Source organism: Spermophilus citellus (assembly GCF_964194105.1).
Source record: "Spermophilus citellus genome assembly, chromosome: 8".
Lineage (NCBI taxonomy): Eukaryota > Metazoa > Chordata > Mammalia > Rodentia > Sciuridae > Spermophilus > Spermophilus citellus.
Window position 1 is genome coordinate 39354626 of NC_138189.1, and position 21240 is coordinate 39375865.

General features: G+C 35.9%; 1 protein-coding gene across 9 annotated transcripts in view; it reads right to left on the bottom strand.

Moving 5' to 3' along the window:
* Nucleotides 1–21240, bottom strand: part of FRYL (FRY like transcription coactivator) — a 247605-nt gene that overhangs the window by 181419 nt on the left and 44946 nt on the right. For all 9 annotated transcript variants that reach the window (XM_081303036.1, XM_081303038.1, XM_081303041.1 and 6 more), the window contains exon 3: nt 112–245. The gene's annotated coding sequence lies outside the window, so the exon portion shown is untranslated. The remainder of the gene's footprint in view (nt 1–111; nt 246–21240) is intronic.

Below are 21240 nucleotides of genomic sequence, written 5' to 3' on the forward strand. Positions count from 1 at the left end.
TCAAGGGGATCAAGGAATTATAATTGAAACTGGAAGCCATAATACAACATTCAAAAACCTTTTTAGACCTTAGTCACTATTTAGCCTTTAGAATATTTAGTATAATCTTACCGTCTGTGTCACTGAAGACAGTAATTTCTTGGTGGTAATGTGGATCATCTAATTCTGACTGTGTGACTTGAGCAGTTTTGAGAATGAAGCATTTAGATGTGAATCATCCAAGACTCAAATGAATGGCTTCAGCTCTAAAGAAAAACAAAACACCATATTTACACATCAGCTATGTTTGTAATAAGTGCATATTATTTGTGTTAGTCGTATGCATTCTTTTGTATTAGTTACCTGGTGCTGCAGTCATCCTCATTCAATAACACGGCATTATATTTTCTCTCAGTTTTTACTATGAAAAAATTCCAAACTAATGCAAAATTATTGTCTGGTATCATGAACCCCTATCCCATTAGTTCCAGATTCAACAAGTAACTCAGAATATCATGTTTCTTTTATATCTTTATTTATCTTTTCATACCACACACTCTGGATTATCCCAAAGCAAATTTCAGACACATGTAGAAAATTCAGTATGTGTCAAAAATAAAGATTTACTTTTTCAACATAAGCCAATCCCATTTTAATACCTACAGTATATTAATAATAATTATTTTATAACATCAACTACCAGTCAGTGGTCAAATTTTCCCAAATATCTTTCACTCATCCTTAGCCTCCCCACTGGTGACTGAACCCAGTGATGCTCTACCATTGAGCTACATCCTCGGCCCTTTGTATTTTTGATTTTGAGGCAGGGTCTTGCTAAGTGGCCCAGGCTGACCTCAAACTTGTGATCCTCTTGACTCAGCCTCTGAGTCACACCAGTCTTATAAATGACTTTTTAATAGTTTCTAACCCAAATCTAAAGGAAACCCATAGAGGCAATGGTAACTGTCTCCCTTCAATCTCTTCTAATCTATAGTTTTCTTCCTCCCTTTTTCCTTTGTAATAAGTAATGCTTACTAGCTAATGATTGAATCCATATACCAATGCCTTAATTCAGTAACATTTTAACACCGTTATTATTCTATTCACTAAAATAAATATAGATTTGCAAAAAAAATTGTTCATACATACATACACACGCACACACACACGTCTACTATTTATCCCATTTACAGATAAAGGTTGGGATATACATTTTTCAAAGTCTATAATTATAGTAACTCTGAGGGGATCATGGACTGTGAACTACTATACAGACCTGCAACTATTTTGATGGCTATTAAGAATAAAACCAATGGAATTGTTCTTTACAATTTATAAAGATTCACATGTATTCATGCACATTCATGTTTCACTACCATTTTACTATCATTAAAGGTCTCGACATTTTTCCAATAGTTAAGTAAGACTCAAATTAGTCTTTATTTACTTATTTATATAGTACCGAGTATTGAACCCAGAGGCACTCTACCACTGAACTACTTCTCCAGCCCTTTTTAATTTGAGACAGGGACTCCCTATATTGAGGCTGGCCTGTAACTTGTGATCCTCCTGCCTCAGCCTCTTGTGTTGTTGGGATTACAGTCGGGTGCTATCATGCCTGGCTGAAGACCGATTTTTTTTTTTTTTGCAGTAATGGGTATGAAATCCAGGATCTCTCACATGCTAGGCAAGTGCTCTTCAACTGAGCTACAGCATCAGCCCTCAAAGAACCCTCATTTAAAATCATAACCAGTGTCGTCTCTTTTGTTCGTAACAGAAGGAGTTAGCTCTCTGAAATATTAACTTTGTACTTAAAATTCTTAATCTGAAATTCATTCAGTCCAGTTATAAAAATGTAATATAGCCTGTGTACCCAGAGGACTGGATAACTAATCATGACTAAGGTCAAATTTTTAAAGCCAAAAATCTGGTGAACATAGCAAAACACAAATTCATTTGCACTTTGCATTACAGTTGTACATAATAGTGGGCTCAGTATTACATGATTCTACATGCACACAATATAACAATATAATTTGGCCAACATCATTCTCCAGCACTTTCCCCTTCTCTCCTGCTTCTGGACCCGGTCCCTTTCCTCTATTCTACTTATCTCCCTTTGATTTTCATGAGATCCCCAACCCCAATTTCTTTTCCTTTTTCCTAACTTCCACATATGAGAGAAAACATATGACGCTTGACTTTCTGAGTCTGGCTTATTTCACTTAACATAATGGTCTCTAGTTCTATCCATTTTCTTGTAAATGATAATTTCATTTTTCTTAATGGTTAAATAAAACTCCATTGTGTACATATACCACATATTTTCTTTATCCATGTATCTGTTGATGGACACCTAGACTGGTTCCATAGTTTGCTACTGTGAACTGTGCTGCTATAAACAGGGGTGTGCATGTATCACTATAGTATGATGATTTAATTCTGTAGGATAAATACCAAGTAGTGGTATAGCTGGATCATATGGTAATTCCATGACTAGTATTTTTTTTTTTTTTTTTTTTTTTTTGGTACTGGGGATTGAACTCAGGGGCACTCAACCACTGAGCCACATCCCCAGCCCTATTTTGTATTTTATTTGAAGACAGGTCTCACTGAGTTGTTTACCACCTCACCATTGCTGAGACTGGCTTTAAACTCACAATCCTCCTACGTCTGCCTCCTAAATCACTGGGATTATAGGCATGAGCCACTACGCCAGCCATACCTAGTCTTTTGAGGAACCTCCATACAGATTTCCATAGTGATTATACCAAAAATTTACAATTAACACCACCAACAATATAAAAGTGTTTATTTTTCTCTACATCCTCTCAGAATTTTTCAATACTTCTTCAGTAAATATGCAGCCTTCCTATTTTCAGCTTTTAAAAAAAAATGTCTTTTGGTTACACTGAAAAAAAACTTTGAATCATATTTCTCTAGTTCCTTTAGAGGTTATAGTAATTTCTGGCAAGGCTAGGTTTTGAAGAGTTTTTATTTGTTTTGAGGGCTGTTTTGTTTGGTTGGTTGGTTTGGGACAGCTTTCTTGCATACTAATCACTTTTTCATCTTGTCTACATGCACATTATTTAACAAGGAATTTTCATTTCACTTGACTGATTTGGAGAACATTTTATCTAAAAGAAAAGTAATTGTTACCATCACTTTTATAATACTACTTTTGAGATAGTGAAGGTCAGAGAGGTTAGGTTAACTGTATGTGGTCTGCTGTTTACGTGATCAAATGCTGTGATTTCTAATTTAAGAAAAAGGTCAAATAAACAAGGAGGTCAGCTGGTATTTGACAATACTAAAAAGAAGATTGTAAATAGCCAAATAACGGATGATTTGAAGGGCAAGACTTTTCACCTGCAGTGGGAATACAAATCTAGACACTTCCATGTGTAATAAAAATAAAGAACAGCAGCTCAGCTCTGGTGCCTGGAAGAACCTAAGGGCAAATAAGGCCCTCCAGGGACAGCCTTGCTTCACTTTAGTCCAAAAAGTGTAAAAGAGAAAATTGAATGGGTATTCAAGTAATACATTAACTTCATTTCCTTTTTGAAAATAATTTTTTAAACAAACAATAATGCTGCAAATTTAATTATCTTAATTTTTCTAAGACATCTGATTCCATGAACTTCTGATATAACAGAGTACATAATAACTGAAGAAGCACCAAAAGTTAAGAGTGAATGAATTTCAGTGATGTTCATTAAAGTGTTCTTGATACCTGTCTGTATGCTTGGAATACTTCATAATTAGAAGAGGACAGCAAGGAAGTTCTGGTGCCTAGCACAACGTAGATTTGAGCTCAGCAATAAAGAATGACTCAATTATTATGTAATTAATACAAAGTCAACTTCTTAAAGGGCTGGAATCCCTGCTCAGAGTTTTTAGGCAAAGGCTATCAGGAATGCTACCATTCCTGTAGCATGTCACAGAAAGGACTACCCCACTGGGTAAGAAGACAAGGGAAAATTACATCAAAGATTCCAGCTCGAAGCTCTAAATTTGACTTCAAATGTATTTTGTATTATACTTTCAATACCAGAATATGTGGTGACCTAAAAATTCATCATATTTTCAACCAAAGAGAGAAACTACACTGCAAGACATGACATCTATAAAGGCCGATTCCTGCTCTTCTTTTAAATTAATGTGGGACTCTTGGGAGGCCTTTTAAAATGATGCAGAAAAGTAAGATAATGTAAATATTCTGACAGCCTTTGAGAGTAAGGATGCTATAGTTTTCATATGCATTTAAAATAATCAGTGCTCCTATATAATACCAAAATAATTATGGAAAACAGAAAAGACAGTAATTTTTTAATCTACCAAGGATTGTACAAAACATTAAAAATCTACTCATGAATAATCAAGGGTTGATAGTAAGTCATTATTCAAATATATTTTAAATGTGATTGGCAAAAATCATTAAATTAAATAATTCATGGTCATCCCTATAATTACCAAAGAACACCCATGATTCATAACAGTGGTAGTATCACACTTTAATCTTTAAACAATTCACTTTTTCTCTGATCATTTTAGAAAAGCTATAATCTTTATAATCTTTAAACTTTTATGATTTTTAAACAGCTTTATATTTTTAAGCTTCTCTCAGCCATTCTTTTTAAGAAGTATGGAAACATACTAGTGCAATCACAGATTACATGACCTGCTAAAAAAATGCTGTATAATGATATTGAGCTAGAATAATTGGGCTTCACTGCAAAAATCCAAATCTCCTGCTGATAAAGCAATGTTCTCTGTAGGTAAATTTTTCAACATTTTGTTGATTTCACACTTTGAGTCAGAACAGCAGTTACTGTCATACAACTTGATCTAGGGAAACAACCAGCAAATTTTCCATTCACAATTTTAAGGGAAAGTTTTCCTTGAAGGTTTCATTACTGAATTAAATGAAAATAACACCAGAGTACAAACTTTCTTATATACGAGTGAATGAATACATATTTTTTAGAATAATTTCTTATTGTATTTCTATTTTGGCACAGGGGGAAAACATGGAATTTGACCAAAAATGATCATACAAATGCTCTCCACTCTACATAGTAGCCCAGTAAGACATCAATATGGAATGCACTGCGAGTCCATATCTCTGGAATATAATTCTACCCCTAACTTCTAAAAATCCATTACTATAACTATTCCTCACATAAATTAACAGAAATCATACACTCAACCAATATTTATGGACAGAACTAACTGCCAACAACCAGGGACAAAAGAGTGAATAAAACAAAAATCCCTAGCGTTGGAATTCACTTAAAGTGGGAGTTCAAGCTTTTTAAAGTTATTTCTTTGCAAATCTGAAAAAAATGAAGACTTGTCATCCCAAAATGCACACTTATCTAATTTTACACAGTTTGGAGCCTTTGTAACCTAACCACTAATTATGGATTAAAACTCTGACTAAAATCCTCTTTATACTTCCTTTCCAATCCTACTGTTTATAGGAGATAGTTTCACAATTTTACTATTCATCGTGAAGGGCAGTACTTCTTTTTTGCTCTTGTAACTACTTAGAGCCCTCAAATTCAATGAGAATGCTTATTTATTCCATTTGTACCTCTCATGAATTTCCAGGTTATCAGATTACCCTTTATTGATCTTGGGCTTTCCAGAATAATCGATCCTAATGTCTTCCATAGCTTCATATAAGGGACTTTCTGATTTCATTTATTCTCTGGGCTCCCTTAAGCCAAAACATCCCTCTCCCCACCCAAGCCTACAGTTAGTCTTTGCAAAAGTCTCCCCTAAAATCTCTGAAAGAAGATATGCTCAAGAGAAACACAGTAAAAGCTTAACTATTAACAGAAATTATCAATTAACCAAAAATTTTCAGTTCTTGCTTTTTACAAAAGGAGAACATGTTACGCATTAAAAAATTATTTTCGTTAAAAAATGCAACATCAAAAACACTTTCAAGCATCATTATGGTCTCTATTCAATGTTACACCTTTCATATCTATAGCTTAAAAATTATACAATGGAAATTGCTCTACCTAGTTATGATTTTAACTTCCAGTAAGAACAAAAACAAAAAAATATTCATGCAAATTTGATAGGCATATTTTATGTTTTTATAGAACAACTTGAAATAAAAGGGTTACCAGTTTCATCAAAATTTTAAGTTAGAGAGGGCTGGGGTTGTGGCTCAGTGGTAGAGCACTTGCCTCACATATGTTATACACTGGGTTCCATTCTCAGCACCGCATATAAATAAATGAATAAAATAATGTCCATAAAAAGGGGGGATCTGAGGATATAGCTCAATTGGTAGACTGCCGGCCTTGCATGCACAGGCCCTGGGTTCGATCCCCAGCACTATTTAAAAAAAAAAAAAAAAAACTTAAGTTAGAGAAGGGGGGCAGGGAAAAGTAGCTGCTCAAGGTCCTAAGGCAGGTACAGGATCACAGTTTAGTGTCCCACATTTGTCTTTCCTCTTCACCTCAATTTACCACATCCAGCAAGCTTAGAGAAGCCCAACTTCTTCCTCAAGAGAAACTATGAAAGCATTCATCCCATTGATGGTTTAGATCCCCTATATCTCCCAAATTTATTGCTCCAAAACAACTTTCTCTATAAACTTAAGGATGATGATCTGTCATCTGAAATCTAACAATGTGTATCAAAAGACTTCAAAATTTTTATGATTTTTTACCCCATAATGCCACTTCCAAAGCCAATTCTAGAAAAATAATCAGAAATGCCCATAAAAATCTATTTGCAAAGATTTGTTTACTGTACTGTTATCTCTATGAACAGAATATTGCAGCAGAATGCAAAGAACAAAAACAGAGGGCCAGTTGGAAAAAAATCATAATATATTCATAAGATGAAATGTTATTAATTTGGAAAAAACTAGCCTGGTGCAGTTGCAAAACCTGATATCCCAGCAATTTGGGAGGCTGGTACTGGATTGCAAGTTCAAGGACAGATTCAGAAACTCGGTGTGAGGCCCTAAACAACTTAGTGGAACTCTGTCTCAAATTTTTTTAAAAAAAATCAAAATTTTTTTTATTGTAGATCGACATGATATCTTTATTTATTTATTTTTATGTGGTGCTGAGGATCAAACCAAGTGCCTCACATGTGCTAGGCAAGCACTCTACCACTGAGCTACAACCCCAACCATAATACTCTCCTATATTTATAAGAGCAAACATAAAACAATACATATAGTATCTTCCCAACTGTTAGAGATAAAATTACGTTTCAAAGCAAAGAACAGCCTGTAACCCAGTGGTTTGGGAGGCCAAGGCAGGAGGATTACAAGTTCAAAGCCAGCTTCTGCACTTAGTGACACCCTCCCTCAAAATAAAAGCTAAAAAGAGGGGGTTCTGGGGATGTGGCTCAATGGTTAAGTGCCCCTGGATTCAATTCCTGGTATAAAAAAATACCCAAAAAAGAGCAATGAATAGATCCTGAAGACGAGACTAAAATTGTCACGAGTACTCAATCTCTGATTCCATTTCCTCATCTATGCAATAAGGATAATAGAATCTCTTAGGGTTATGGTGAGAATTAAGTGTAAAAGATAAAAAAATACTTAAACGGTATTTGAAAAAGAGCAAGTATACTCAATGTTATAATTTATTAACATATATCACATGTTGGGCAAATATTGCAACAATTTCCCAAGAAAGTAATAAAAATTTTAATACCTAGAGACTGCCATTATTTATTCCAATTAACTTCTGGGTTAACTTTTTTCAGGTCTTTTAATACACATTAAACATTATACAATTTTACTTGGAATTATATTGAATAATTTCTAGTGGTTACATTTTTTGTCAAGGTATCCTCATTGAATCATGCCACTAACACTGAGGATTAGGTTCAGTTCTTCACTGCTGTACAATGAAGACACTGCAGGAAATATCTTGATTGGCAGTCTTTGTACACACTTTGATTTTTTTCCCTTCAAGAAAAAGTACTGAAACAGAACTGCTATCTCAAGTGATAGGAAATGCACTTGGCTTTGCTCCCCTACTGACCTTTATGGAATGCAGACACACAGCAGCTGTTCAAAAATGCAAGTTTCTATTCCCTCTAAGTGGGTACTCTAAAAGCTATTACTTGCCTTTTTCTCCATGCCTTTTGTCTTGTTTTGTTGGTACAACCGCTTTCTTCCAATTTAAAGGATCTAGTTTTTCCTATATATCACTCTAAGGCCCATATACAATTTTAGTGTTCCAAAATTCAGTACATTCTTCAAATAGGTTCTTAAGATTTTACTTTATCTGTCACAAAATGGGATTCCTTGTCTGTTAGAAATACATGCTAAAATATTTACAGATGAAATAGCATGACAGAAGAAATGCAGGGGATTGAACCCAAGGGCTCTTTACCCTGAGCCACATCCTTTTTATTTCTTGAGACAAGAGTCTCAAAAGATGCTGAAGCTGGACTGGAACTTTTGATCCTCCTGCTTTAGCCTCCAGAGTCAATGAGATTACAGGTATATGCCACCACACCCATCTTAAATATGTTTTTAAACTAGTCTAAGCGTGAGGACATAGTTTTTTAAATATCTCTTTAAAAGCAGATATAATGAGGGCTGCGGCTGGGGCTCAGTGGCAGAGCACTTGCCTAGCATGTGTAAGGCACTGGGTTCAACCCTCAGCACCACATACAAAAATAAATAAAATAAAGGCATGCTGTCCATCTACAACTACAAAAAAATAAATTAAAATAAAAGTAGACATAATGATTAAAATAATTCCTATAAAGCAATTATGGTTCATTTCTACCATAGATATTACAAGAATAATAGTTCAGTCACTATAAAAAAAAAAAAGACCTAAAATATTTAAGCCAAAATCAAAAGGGAAGTAAACAGCTACAGTATTTGGAATCTTGATTATACTTGCCAGTAATTCCCACAGATAAAAACATACTACAATGCATTTTTCTAAACCATGGCTTCAGCATACCATGCTGATTCTCCAAAACAATATTAGTATTTATATTGTGCATTACAAGAATACAATTATGCCTCTGTATGTGCCCACATGAATATTTGATAAGTCGTTTTACTATGTACGAGTATTAAATAATCCAAATTCTCTTGTTGCCTAAGTCTCATCTTGGTACTAAGTTAGGCATATCACAAACAATACTTAAGATTAACACAGCCACTAAAGTGTTTTATTTGTATCCAGAGGCAAGTGAACAAGACCAGTATCATCATCATCATAAAAATAATAATAATAATGAAACCTACCTCTCTGCACATCTTTTCTTTAGATGTACTGTGGGAAGCTATTACTGATTTCTGTACAGAAAACACTTTACCTGGGAGGCAGGTTGTCAGAGCAAAAGGTTAAACAGCATTTCTAGGCTTGAAGGAGCAATGTTTGCTGGTTAGTTTGACAATAAATGGTAATCATTATTCATTCTAATATTATTCTAAAATTCAAGCTGATTACCAGCTTTTGGTTTCAATGGTACTATTTTTTCCCTGACTAATGGTACCATTATTAATGAGCAAAACATAGTCCCAGGACAAAAGAAAACTAACAGTGATCGAAGGAACGACTGGAAGCTGTCACAACCCAACCATGGACCTGTCTTGCTCACATGGTCTCCTTTTCTGTAGTCTTAAGAGTTTCCTCCAAAAAAGCTGTCTTTCTTTTGTTTTTTTTCAATAATGTAAGATATTTTCACATATACATTAATTTGCAATAAACCATTATGGCTTAATTGACGTAGAGTAAGAATTAAAAAGAAGTCTACTTAAGGTTGGTGCACTGGAGCACGACTATAATCCCAGCAGCTTGGGAGGCTGAGACAGAAGGATCACAAGTTCAAAGCCAGCCTCAGCAAAAGCAAGGCACCAAGCAACTCAGTGAGACCCTGTCTCTAAATAAAACACAAAATAGGGCCCAGTGGCTGAATGCCCTTGAGTTCAGTCCCCGGTGCCTCCCTCCCCAAAAAAGAAGTCTACTTAAAATTCCTATTTTCCATCACAATGAAACCTTCCATGAGAACAACACAGTATGAGAAGGACAACAGGGTCAGTCCCTATACTTTTTATATAACAATAAAGAAAAACCTACAATAAAATAAAAGATAGGTTTTTCATAACAACCTGAAAATTATAAATCTCACATCCTTTCCATAAGCTTGACCTACAATTTCCAATATTTCAAGGTTCCAAATTAAAATTATTTGGAAAAAATCAAGAATTTTACCAAAATTAATATAATTTCTGATATTTAAATGTGGACAATGTTTATAAACATTTGTGGTACTTCAAAAAAGAATGCATTTTAACAGGGGACAAAGCTAAAATTCGAGCTCTAGGTTACATCTCACCTTCTCTTGATAATGAATAATGTTCATTATTACTAACCAAAATGAAACACATTTCTAAAAAGCTTCATTGAGAAGAACTTTAAAAAAGAAGAGAAGCAGAGAAGAAAAACTGCAAGAAGGGGAGCTATTGGGATTTAAATAGTCCCTCTAGAGGTTTTTCATTAAAAATTGTTAAATTCAAAACATCCCTGAACCAGTTAATGATGGGGCATTTCCACAAGAGGCAGAGGGCACAGGAGTTTAACATTCATAGTGAGGGTCAACTTGAGCACCTGGAATCGGCATTAAATGACACTTAGATACATTCACCACCATTGAGGCATTGGCAGGCAATCTGCAAGAGAAATCGTGCAATAGGTTTCAGATACTTGAATTAAACCCATTCCAGCCACAGTCAGGTACCAAGGAGACAGTCATCAGTGTGAGTAAAGGAAGGGACAGGAGAGACACACTGGAGACATGGTTACCAAAGACTAACGGGAGCAACAATCTGTAACTGCACAATGGCTTCTTGCTTCTCTTTTGGGAGCCAGCTAGCTGTTCTTTTTTTAAATGCCCTTTAAGTAACATTCAGGTTCAATAAACGAGGCGGTTTCACTGTGAGCCTCCAGCCCTAACTCCCAACATGACAGGCCCCCAGAGCTGGTGCTACCATGTACCCTGTGAGTTACACAACAGCTCCTGGCTCCACCCCAAAAAGTGCTTATCTTGCTATTGCCTCCTCCCCACGTTTATGAAAGAAAGTGTTGTGCTGGGCAGGATTTACACCGATTGACAGTTCCTCTCACTCTAGAAATCTGTAAAGGATAATAAGCAATTTATTCAAAGCCACATTCTCTGTACAGAAGACAAGACATTTCAAAGTCAGTAACAAAACAACATTCCAAATCAGTATGGTCACGATGGATGATCATATAGAACATGCCACAAAGCTTAATCCTCCTCACACCAGTACACATAACAACTCTGAAAGGACTCGAATACAAAAGTCAGTAAGTCCTCTCCTACCCCACCCCATCCCACCCCACAAACAGGCTTTATTCTTCACAGAGGTTAATTCAGTCTAAGAAAGTTACAAACACAGGAGGGTAGAATTCAGAATTGGTTTGTTACACCACGAGAAGCTGCCCTACAGATCCAAATTAACTAAGTACTCAATATTGACAAAACCACTACTAACTACTGAGAGCCTATCATGTGTGACCAACAAGGTTAGGTGCTTTACATATATTACTCCATTTTAACTCAAACAAATTCATAATTTTTGCAAATGTTCAGCTTTATAGATATGGAAACTGACAAAATTAGAAAATAAACTCATAATACTACACATCAGGATTTATTTAAATATTTGGTACTGGGGATTGAACCTAGGAGCACTCTACCACTTGGCTACATCCCCAGCCCCCTTTTTTTGTTTGTTTGTTTGTTTAATTTTGAGACACGGTCTCATCAATTTGTTTAGGGCCTCACTAAGCTGCTGAAGCTGGACTTAAACTTGTGATCCTCCTGCCTCAGCCGCTAGAGTTGCTGGGATTACAGGTGTGGGCCAAGGTGTGGTATCCAATGTGAATTCTTTTATGTTTTAAAAGAATAAACTCTTCTCCAGGAATTACATGAGATTAAGTAATAAAAATGCAATTATGCTTTCAATATGTTCTTACATTGTTTTCGAATCTCAGAACAAAAATAAATAATTAAACTTAACCAACATGATTTTTTTTTAAATGTTTCATGAAAAGCAAAGAATAAATTTACCTTTTTGAAGTAAAAATAGGAAAAAAAGAGAAATACTACGATCAACAAATCAGATTATTTAAAGATTAAGTCAATCCTTTTCTGATGTCTAACTACTTAAAGTCCATTGAACAACTTTATAAAGTGACAGTTCCCTGTTTCAGTCAACATTCTTAAAATAATCTTCAACCTAAAACAAGTGCTTCCCAAAGACCAATGCTAATAGTTTAAACACTGTGATAATTCAATCAGCTGTAAAATTCCATATTAATAGTTACTACGTTATAGGGAAGACCTGACAAGAATATACAAGAGATCAATTGCCATGTGGGGTTTAAAAATGAAAATTCCTCCACTAAAATCAGCCTTTTTCTTCCAAGTCCCCACATGCCCCTTTCACTTTGTTACTGCTCTATGTTGAAAGAATTGTTGGTCCCTGGCTCAGTTTAGTGGAGTTCAAGGTCATCAGAATAAACCTTCCAAATGTTGTCTCTAGACCAATATTCCAATCCTGGTTATACTCCTCTTCTCATTAAAGAGTTTAATACACATTTAAATCACGTTAAAGCTAGATGCAAATGTTACCTGGAAGATTCATCAGAGGAAAGCAAAAAGGCAAAAACTATATTTTTAAAGCTTTGTGGAAACCTGATGCCAGATACAGAATAACAGATGAGGAGAGCCCAGCTGTACTCCAGGCACTGCTCTAGACAGTGAAGCTCACAACCAGGGAAAGGACACAGCCCACAACCTTGAGGAATGCGTGTGTGGTGTGACTCACCCCCTCCAACACCAGCCCTCCCAAACCATCCTAGAACAAGGAGGTAGAAAGTTCCAATATGGCACAAATATAGCTATCACAAAAAAACAAAAGCTTAGCTTTTAATATATCTAGCTTCTGAATTAATGCCATGATTATACTTGAAGCTTTAGTTCTTATGTGGGACTTAAAATGGGAGAGGAAACAAGACTTGTAGAGGGCAAAGTGAGGAACTGAGTCATTTCTCCCACCTCACCAGGTTTTTCACCATCACTACTAGTTACATAAATCCTATGTGGAATGCAGTATTTCACTTGTGACATCTTTATCTCTTAAGCCTTTCATAAAGCTGTCAAACCAAGAGCTACATGGAATATTTTTGGTTTTATAGACTCTCCATTTTAAAATAAAAAACCTTCATCACTCCAAACTAAATGCATTATGATTGACGATCACAGTACCAAAAATTCAATTCTTACCTATAAACACTTATCCAGTTAATATTTCAAAAAAGAGTTTTTCAAAAACTTAAAGAACATAGTCCATAAACTAAGACTTGGTATCCTGATTTAATCTTAAACTCATTTAAAATTTCTATTAAGATTGTATTTTAAAATAATACAATCAAAATACTTTTTATTAGTTAATATAGTTGACACAAGTTTAGATTAATATCTGAAAATTCATATGTAAAATAAATCTGTAAAAGAATCATTATAATTTATAATTTCAGAGAAATGACCTCATATGGAAGCAACACATGTACATGTATACAGTACAGTTACACCGTGCTAAGACATTATAAGTTGGAGAATGTGAATTAAATTCATTTACAGGTAGAAAGGGAGACAGGAAAAGAGAAATGGAAACAGAGAAAAAACTGTGAGGACTTTAAAAAAAAAAAAATGAGTACCTAAAACCATTTTGCAAGCTATGGGGCAGTGAATGACAGTGCCCTTCTCTTAACAGAAGAAACCCGCTGGCTGGCCCTGATGTACAAACAAAATAAAGCATGAGAATCAAGTACAGCACTCTGTCAATATGCAGACTCTTACACTTGACCTAGAAAGATACATAAGAAGCAATCCAGGTGGACAATTAGTCCACCAGATGTTTCAGATAAAAGCAGAAGTACATTTAAATATGCTACGTATTCATGAGTTTATTGGCCATTATCTGCTACCATGGAAATCAAACATTTAATTTTCTACAAATGTCATTACTCCCATTAAGTCATAAGAACTCTCTGACACTGCCATAGAAACATACTTTCATCAAACCAGTATAGAGAACATAAATATTATTTGATGTGCACAGAACTGTAAAGGTTGCTTCAAAGGGCAAGTAAGATTTTTCTCTCTGAGGTCACTCTTTGAAGGTTCTATTCATGATATCTGTAAAACCATGCTTGAGATTTGCCTTTCTTATAAGAGATTTCCATGACTGATCTCTCTAATCTTATACAACTCAATAAATGTCTAGAGTCCCTAATCAGTTATGAAAATTAAAAATATACAATTGAGTTCCAAATAAATATATGAATGTTTCTGATTTAATAAAAACTATGGTGAACCATAGAATTGACTATCAATAAGGAAAATAGGGTAGGTGGGTTAAAAGAAAATCAGTCTGAGTGAAGGGATCTAAAAGGGATTAGGGGAAAAGTCAGGAGCTATGCAGAGCCTTCAGGAAACAACAAAAAAGCAGGGAGGAGGTAGTGGGTTCTAGGGGCAGAGAAGTCATGACTGAAGTTGGGAAATTGCAGATCAGCTAAGAAAAGAGGTAGAAAACTACCAGTCTCGGGCTGCCTAAAAGGAAGTAGTCTCACAAGAGTAGACCTTGAAGCCTAAAGAAAATGATAAAGCCTTCAGTTACTTCACTCTTCCCCAATAAAGGAGCCACCACGAGTTTGAGAAAGCAATATATGAACAGATCCATCATTTCTAAATATTTCATGAAGCAGTTTGGATGAAGAACAGGGACTAAAACAGTGAGACCAGTTTTTTAAAATGGGAGTAGTCCAGAGACATCTTTTTAAAGTAAGGCAATGGACACAGAAAACACGATGGGAACAGGCATAGGCCCAAAGTAGAACTGAAAGAAAAAACAGAACTGAACAAACAAGGCACTGTCACCTTTCACAATTGCTACCAGAGTCTGTGACCCAGCTCCTGACCAACTTCTGCACATAGGTACACACACACACACACACACACACACACACACACACACACGCACGCACACACCCCTCCCTCTAGCGGACCACACCCACCATAACCAGAGAGCCCTTCTCCCCAAGCAAATAAGATGACATCTCACACCCCTCCACCCCCTTCTCCCTACAAGCCCACCCAACCAATCTTCATTTCCTAGAAGATCAACTCTTCCTGCCTCAGCATCCTTCCTCACTGCTTCCTGTTGGGAAAATGGCACTCTGATTTTTTTTTTTTAAGCAGGTTAACCCTTACTGTCCTTCAAATTTCAGTTCAAATATCATTTAAACTGTCATAAAGGCAATCTATATTCTTTCCAATCTAATAAGGTGTCTCAATCCTTAAATCTCTCTTGAAATATTTGACCACACACGTAGACCTGAGTTTGTTTAATATGGACTCCCTGTTAGACCATTCCCTGAGAACGGAGATGATGGATATTGGTTACCTAGTGCCAAGCCCAGTATGTGAAACCTGGTAAGTGTTCAACAAATACTAGTTGAATTTAATAATAAATAAAGGCACAAAAGGTCATTTCAATTTCTCAATTAGAAAAATGGTCATGCCATTATGTGATAAACGGAAGACAGGAAACTCAAGCTTGTGTACAAAGTCAAATTCTATCACCTGAAATACTGGTGGGCTAGGTCCAAACTATGTACATGGACTCATCAAATAACAAATGGTCACTTAGCCCAAGAATAAATACAGCATTAATAGGAAAGGATGAGAAAACAATAAAGCCAAAAGGACTAGAAAACACATCTATTCAACTGTCAGAAAGAAGAAAATAGAAAAGGTTGACATTAAAAATTGTATAGAGTTTACAAAATAGAAAACTCCAACAAACCTAGAGAAAGGGGGCTAAAGAAATGGACAGCTACTGGGCACTGGTGGTGCACACCTGTAATCCCAGAGCTCAGGAGCCTGAGGCAGTAGGATCTCAAGTTCAAAGCCATTTCAGCAATTTAGCAAGGCCCTAAGCAACTTAGCAAGACCCTATCTCAAAATTAAAAAAATATAAAGGTCTGGGGACATGGCTCAGTGGTTTAAGTGCCATTGGGTTCAAATCCTAGTACCAAAGAGAAAGAAAGGAAAAGAAAAAAGAAATGATCATCTAACAGAAAAAGAAATGCAAATGCCTCTTGACCAGATAAAAAGATATTCAATCTCACATGTGATGAGGGATGGAAATTAGCCTAAAATGAGATCATTTGACAGAACACCCAAAAGTTGGACAACACATTTTTTTGACAAAGTTAAATATAGACAAATAGGTACCCACATTACTGGTGAGAACACAATGAATTTGGCAAAGTCTAGTAAAATTGCAAAATCATTTACCCTTTGACCCTATTACAAACTAACAACCAGCTACCCATGTTGGCTACCCTACAGAGAAACCCAAGGAATTTTGGCCAAGAGCCATAAAGGACCTGAAACCTGCCAAAAATCACATGAGTGTGTTGGAAAGTAGCCCAGAAGACTCATTGGGCCCCATGCAATTGAGCCTTGAGATGAATATGGCCCCAGAAACACCTCGATTGCAGCTTTATTTTTTTTAATTTATTTTTTTTATTGGTTGTTCAAAACATTACATAGTTCTTGATATATCATATTTCACACTTTGATTCAAGTGGGTTATGAACTCCCATTTTTACCCCGTATACAGATTGCAGCGTCACATCAATTACACTTCCACTGATTTACATATTGACATACTCATGTCTGTTGTATTTTGCTGCCTTTCCTATCCTCTACTATCCCCCCTCCCCTCCCCTCCCCTCTTCTCTCTCTACCCCCTCTACTGTAATTCATTTCTCCCCCTTGTATTATTTTTCCCTTTCCCCTCACTTCCTCTTGTATGTAATTTTGTATAACCCTAAGGGTCTCCTTCCATTTCCAAGCAATTTCCCTTCTCTCTCCCTATCCCTCCCACCTCTCATCCCTGTTTAATGTTAGTCATCTTCTCATGCTCTTCTTCCCTACTCTGTTCTTAGTTACTCTCCTTATATCAAAGAAGACATTTGGTATTTGTTTTTTAGGGATTCGCTAGCTTCACTTAGCATAATCTGCTCTAATGCCATCCATTTCCCTCCAAATTCTATAATTTTATCATTTTTAATAGAGAGTAATACTCCATTGTGTATAAATGCCACATTTTTTTTATCCATTCGTCTATTGAAGGGCATCTAGGTTGCTTCCACAGTCTTGCTATTGTGAATTGTACTGCTATGAACATCGATGTAGCAGTGTCCCTGTAGCATGCTCTTTTTAGGTCTTTAGAGAATAGACCCAGAAGGGGAATAGCTGGATCAAATGGTGGTTCCATTCCCAGCTTTCCAAGAAATCTCCATACTGCTTTCCAAATTGGTTGCACCAATTTGCAGTCCCACCAACAATGTACAAGTGTACCCTTTTCCCCACATCCTCCCCAGCACTTGTTGTTTGACTTCCTAATGGCTGCCAATCTTACTGGAGTGAGATGATATCTTAGGGTGGTTTTGATTTGCATTTCTCTGACTGCTAGCGATGGTGAGCATTTTTTCATGTACTTGTTGATTGATTGTATGTCCTCCTCTAAGAAGTGTCTGTTTAGGTCCTTGGCCCATTTGTTGATTGGGTTATTTGTTATCTTATTGTCTAATTTTTTGAGTTCTTTATATACTCTGGATATTAGGGCTCTATCTGAAGTGTGAGGAGTAAAGATTTGTTCCCATGATGTAGGCTCCCTATTTACCTCTCTTATTGTTTCTTTTGCTGAGAAAAAACTTTTTAGTTTGAGCAAGTCCCATTTGTTGATTCTAGATATTAATTCTTGTGCTATGGGTGTCCTATTGAGGAATCTGGAGCCCGACCCCACAGTGTGTAGGTCGTAGCCAACTTTTTCTTCTATCAGATGCCTTGTCTCTGGTTTGATATCAAGCTCCTTGATCCATTTTGAGTTAACTTTTGTGCATGGCGAGAGAAAGGGATTCAGTTTCATTTTGTTGCATATGGATTTCCAGTTTTCCCAGCACCATTTGTTGAAAATGCTATCCTTCCTCCATTGCATGCTTTTAGCCCCTTTATCAAATATAAGAAAGGTGTAGTTTTGTGGGTTGGTTTCTGTGTCCTCTATTCTGTACCACTGGTCCACCCGCCTGGTTTGGTACCAATACCATGCTGTTTTTGTTACTATTGCTTTGTAGTATAGTTTGAAGTCTGGTATCGCTATACCACCTGATTCACACTTCCTGCTTAGCATTGTTTTTGCTATTCTGGGTCTTTTATTTTTCCATATGAATTTCATGATTGCTTTCTCTATTTCTACAAGAAATGCCGTTGGGATTTTGATTGGCATTGCATTAAACCTATAGAGAACTTTTGGTAATATCGCCATTTTGATGATGTTAGTTCTGCCTATCCATGAACAGGGTATATTTTTCCATCTTCTAAGATCTTCTTCAATTTCTCTCTTTAGGGTTCTGTAGTTTTCATTGTATAAGTCTTTTACCTCTTTTGTTAGGTTGATTCCCAAGTATTTTATTATTTTTGAGGATATTGTGAATGGAGTGGTTGTCCTCATTTCCATTTCAGAGGGTTTGTCGCTGATATACAGGAATGCCTTTGATTTATGCGTGTTGATTTTATATCCTGCCACTTTGCTGAATTCATTTATTAGCTCTAATAGTTTCTTTGTAGACCCTTTTGGGTCTTCTAGGTATAGAATCATGTCATCTGCAAATAGTGATAGTTTAAGTTCTTCTTTTCCTATTTTTATGCCTTAAATTTCTTTCGTCTGTCTAATTGCTCTGGCCAGTGTTTCAAGAACTATGTTGAACAGAAGTGGTGAGAGAGGGCATCCCTGTCTTGTTCCAGATTTTAGAGGGAATGCCTTCAATTTTTCTCCATTCAGAAAGATGCTAGCCTGGGGCTTAGCGTAGATTGCTTTTACAATGTTGAGGTATGTTCCTGTTATCCCTAGTTTTTCGAGAGTTTTGAACATAAAGGGATGCTGTACTTTGTCGAATGCTTTTTCCGCATCTATCAAGATGATCATATGGTTCTTATTTTTAAGTCTATTGATGTGGTGAATAACATTTATTGATTTCCGGATATTGAACCAGCCTTGCATCCCAGGGGTGAATCCTACTTGATCATGGTGTACAATTTTTTTGATATGATTTTGTATCCGATTCGCCAGAATTTTATTGAGGATTTTTGCGTCTAGGTTCATTAGAGATATAGGTCTGTAGTTTTCCTTCTTTGAAGTATCTTTGTCTGGTTTAGGAATCAGTGTGATGTTGGCCTCGTAGAATGAATTTGGAAGTTCTCCCTCTTTTTCTATTTCCTGAAATAGCTTGAAAAGTATTGGTATTAGTTCCTCTTTAAAGGTTTTGTAAAACTCTGCTGTATACCCCATCCGGTCCTGGGCTTTTCTTAGTTGGTAATCTTTTGATGGTTTCTTCTATTTCCTCAATTGATATTGGTCTGTTTAGGTTGTCTATATCCTCCTGTCTCAATCTGGGCAGATCATGAGATTTAAGAAATTTATCAATGCCTTCACTATCTTCTATTTTATTGGAGTATAAGGATTCAAAATAATTTCTGATTATCTTCTGTATTTCTGAAGTGTCTGTTGTGATATTGCCTTTTTCATCCTGTATGCTAGTAATTTGAGTTCTCTCTCTTCTTCTCTTCATTAGCATGGCTAAGGGTCTGTCGATCTTATTTATTTTTTCAAAGAACCAACTTTTAGTTTTATCAATTTTTTCAATTGTTTCTTTTGTTTCTATTTCATTAATTTCAGCTCTGATTTTAAGTATTTCTTGCCTTCTACTACTTTTGCTGTTATTTTGCTCTTCTTTTTCTAAGATTTGGAGATGAAGTATGAGATCATTTATTTGTTGGTTTTTTCTTTTTTTAAGGAATGAACTCCATGCAATGAATTTTCCTCTTAGAACTGCTTTCAATGTGTCCCATAGATTCCGATATGTTGTGTCTGTGTTTTCATTTATCTCTAAGAATGTTTTAATTTCATCCTTAATGTCTTCTATAACCCATTGATCATTCAGTAACCTATTGTTCATTCTCCAAGTGATGCATGATTTTTCCTTCCTTCTTTTATCATTGATTTTCAGTTTCAATCCATTATGGTCAGATAAGATGCATGGTATTATCTCTACTCCTTTATATTGTCTAAGAGTTGCCCTGTGACATAATATATGATCTATTTTTGAGAAGGATCCATGTGCTGCTGAGAAAAAAGTGTAACTGCTTGATGTTGGGTGGTATATTCTATATATGTCAATTAAGTCTAGGTTGTTAATTGTGTTATTGAGTTCTATAGTTTCCTTATTCAACTTTTGTTTGGAAGATCTGTCCAGTGGTGAGAGAGGTGTGTTGAAGTCTCCCATGATTATTGTATGGTGGTCTATTAGACTCTTGAACTTGAGAAGAGTTTGATGAATATAGCTGCACCATTGTTTGGGGCATGTATGATTGTTATGTCTTGTTGGTGTATGGTTCCCTTGAGCAGTATGTAGTGTCCCTCTTTATCCCTTTTGATTAACTTTGGCTTGAAATCTATTTTATTTGATATGAGTATGGACACTCCTGCTTGTTTCCGAAGTCCATATGAGTGATATGATTTTTCCCAACCTTTCACCTTCAGTCTATGTATGTCTTTTCCTATCAAATGCGTCTCCTGTAGGCAGCATATTGTTGGGTCATGTTTTGTGATCCATTCTACTAGCCTGTGTCTCTTAATTGGTGAGTTTAAGCCATTAACATTTAGGGTTATTATTGAGATATGGGTTATCCTTCCAGCCATATTTGTTTATTTATGTTACTGAATATGGTTTGTTTTCCTCTTTGATTAGTTTCCCCCCTTTACTGTCCTACCTCCCACTGTTGGTTTTCATTGTTATTTTCCATTTCCTCTTCCTGTAATGTTTTGCTGAGGATTTTTTGGAGAGATGGTTTTCTAGCTGCAAATTCTTTTAACTTTTGTTTATCGTGGAAGGTTTTAATTTCATCTTCCATCTTGAAGCTTAATTTTGCTGGATACACAATTCTTGGTTGGAACCCATTTTCTTTCAGTGTTTGAAATATATTATTCCAGGATCTTCTAGCTTTCAAAGTCTGTGTTAAGAGATCAGCTGTTATCCTGATTGGTTTACCCCTAAATGTGATCTGCTTCCTTTCTCTTGTAGCTTT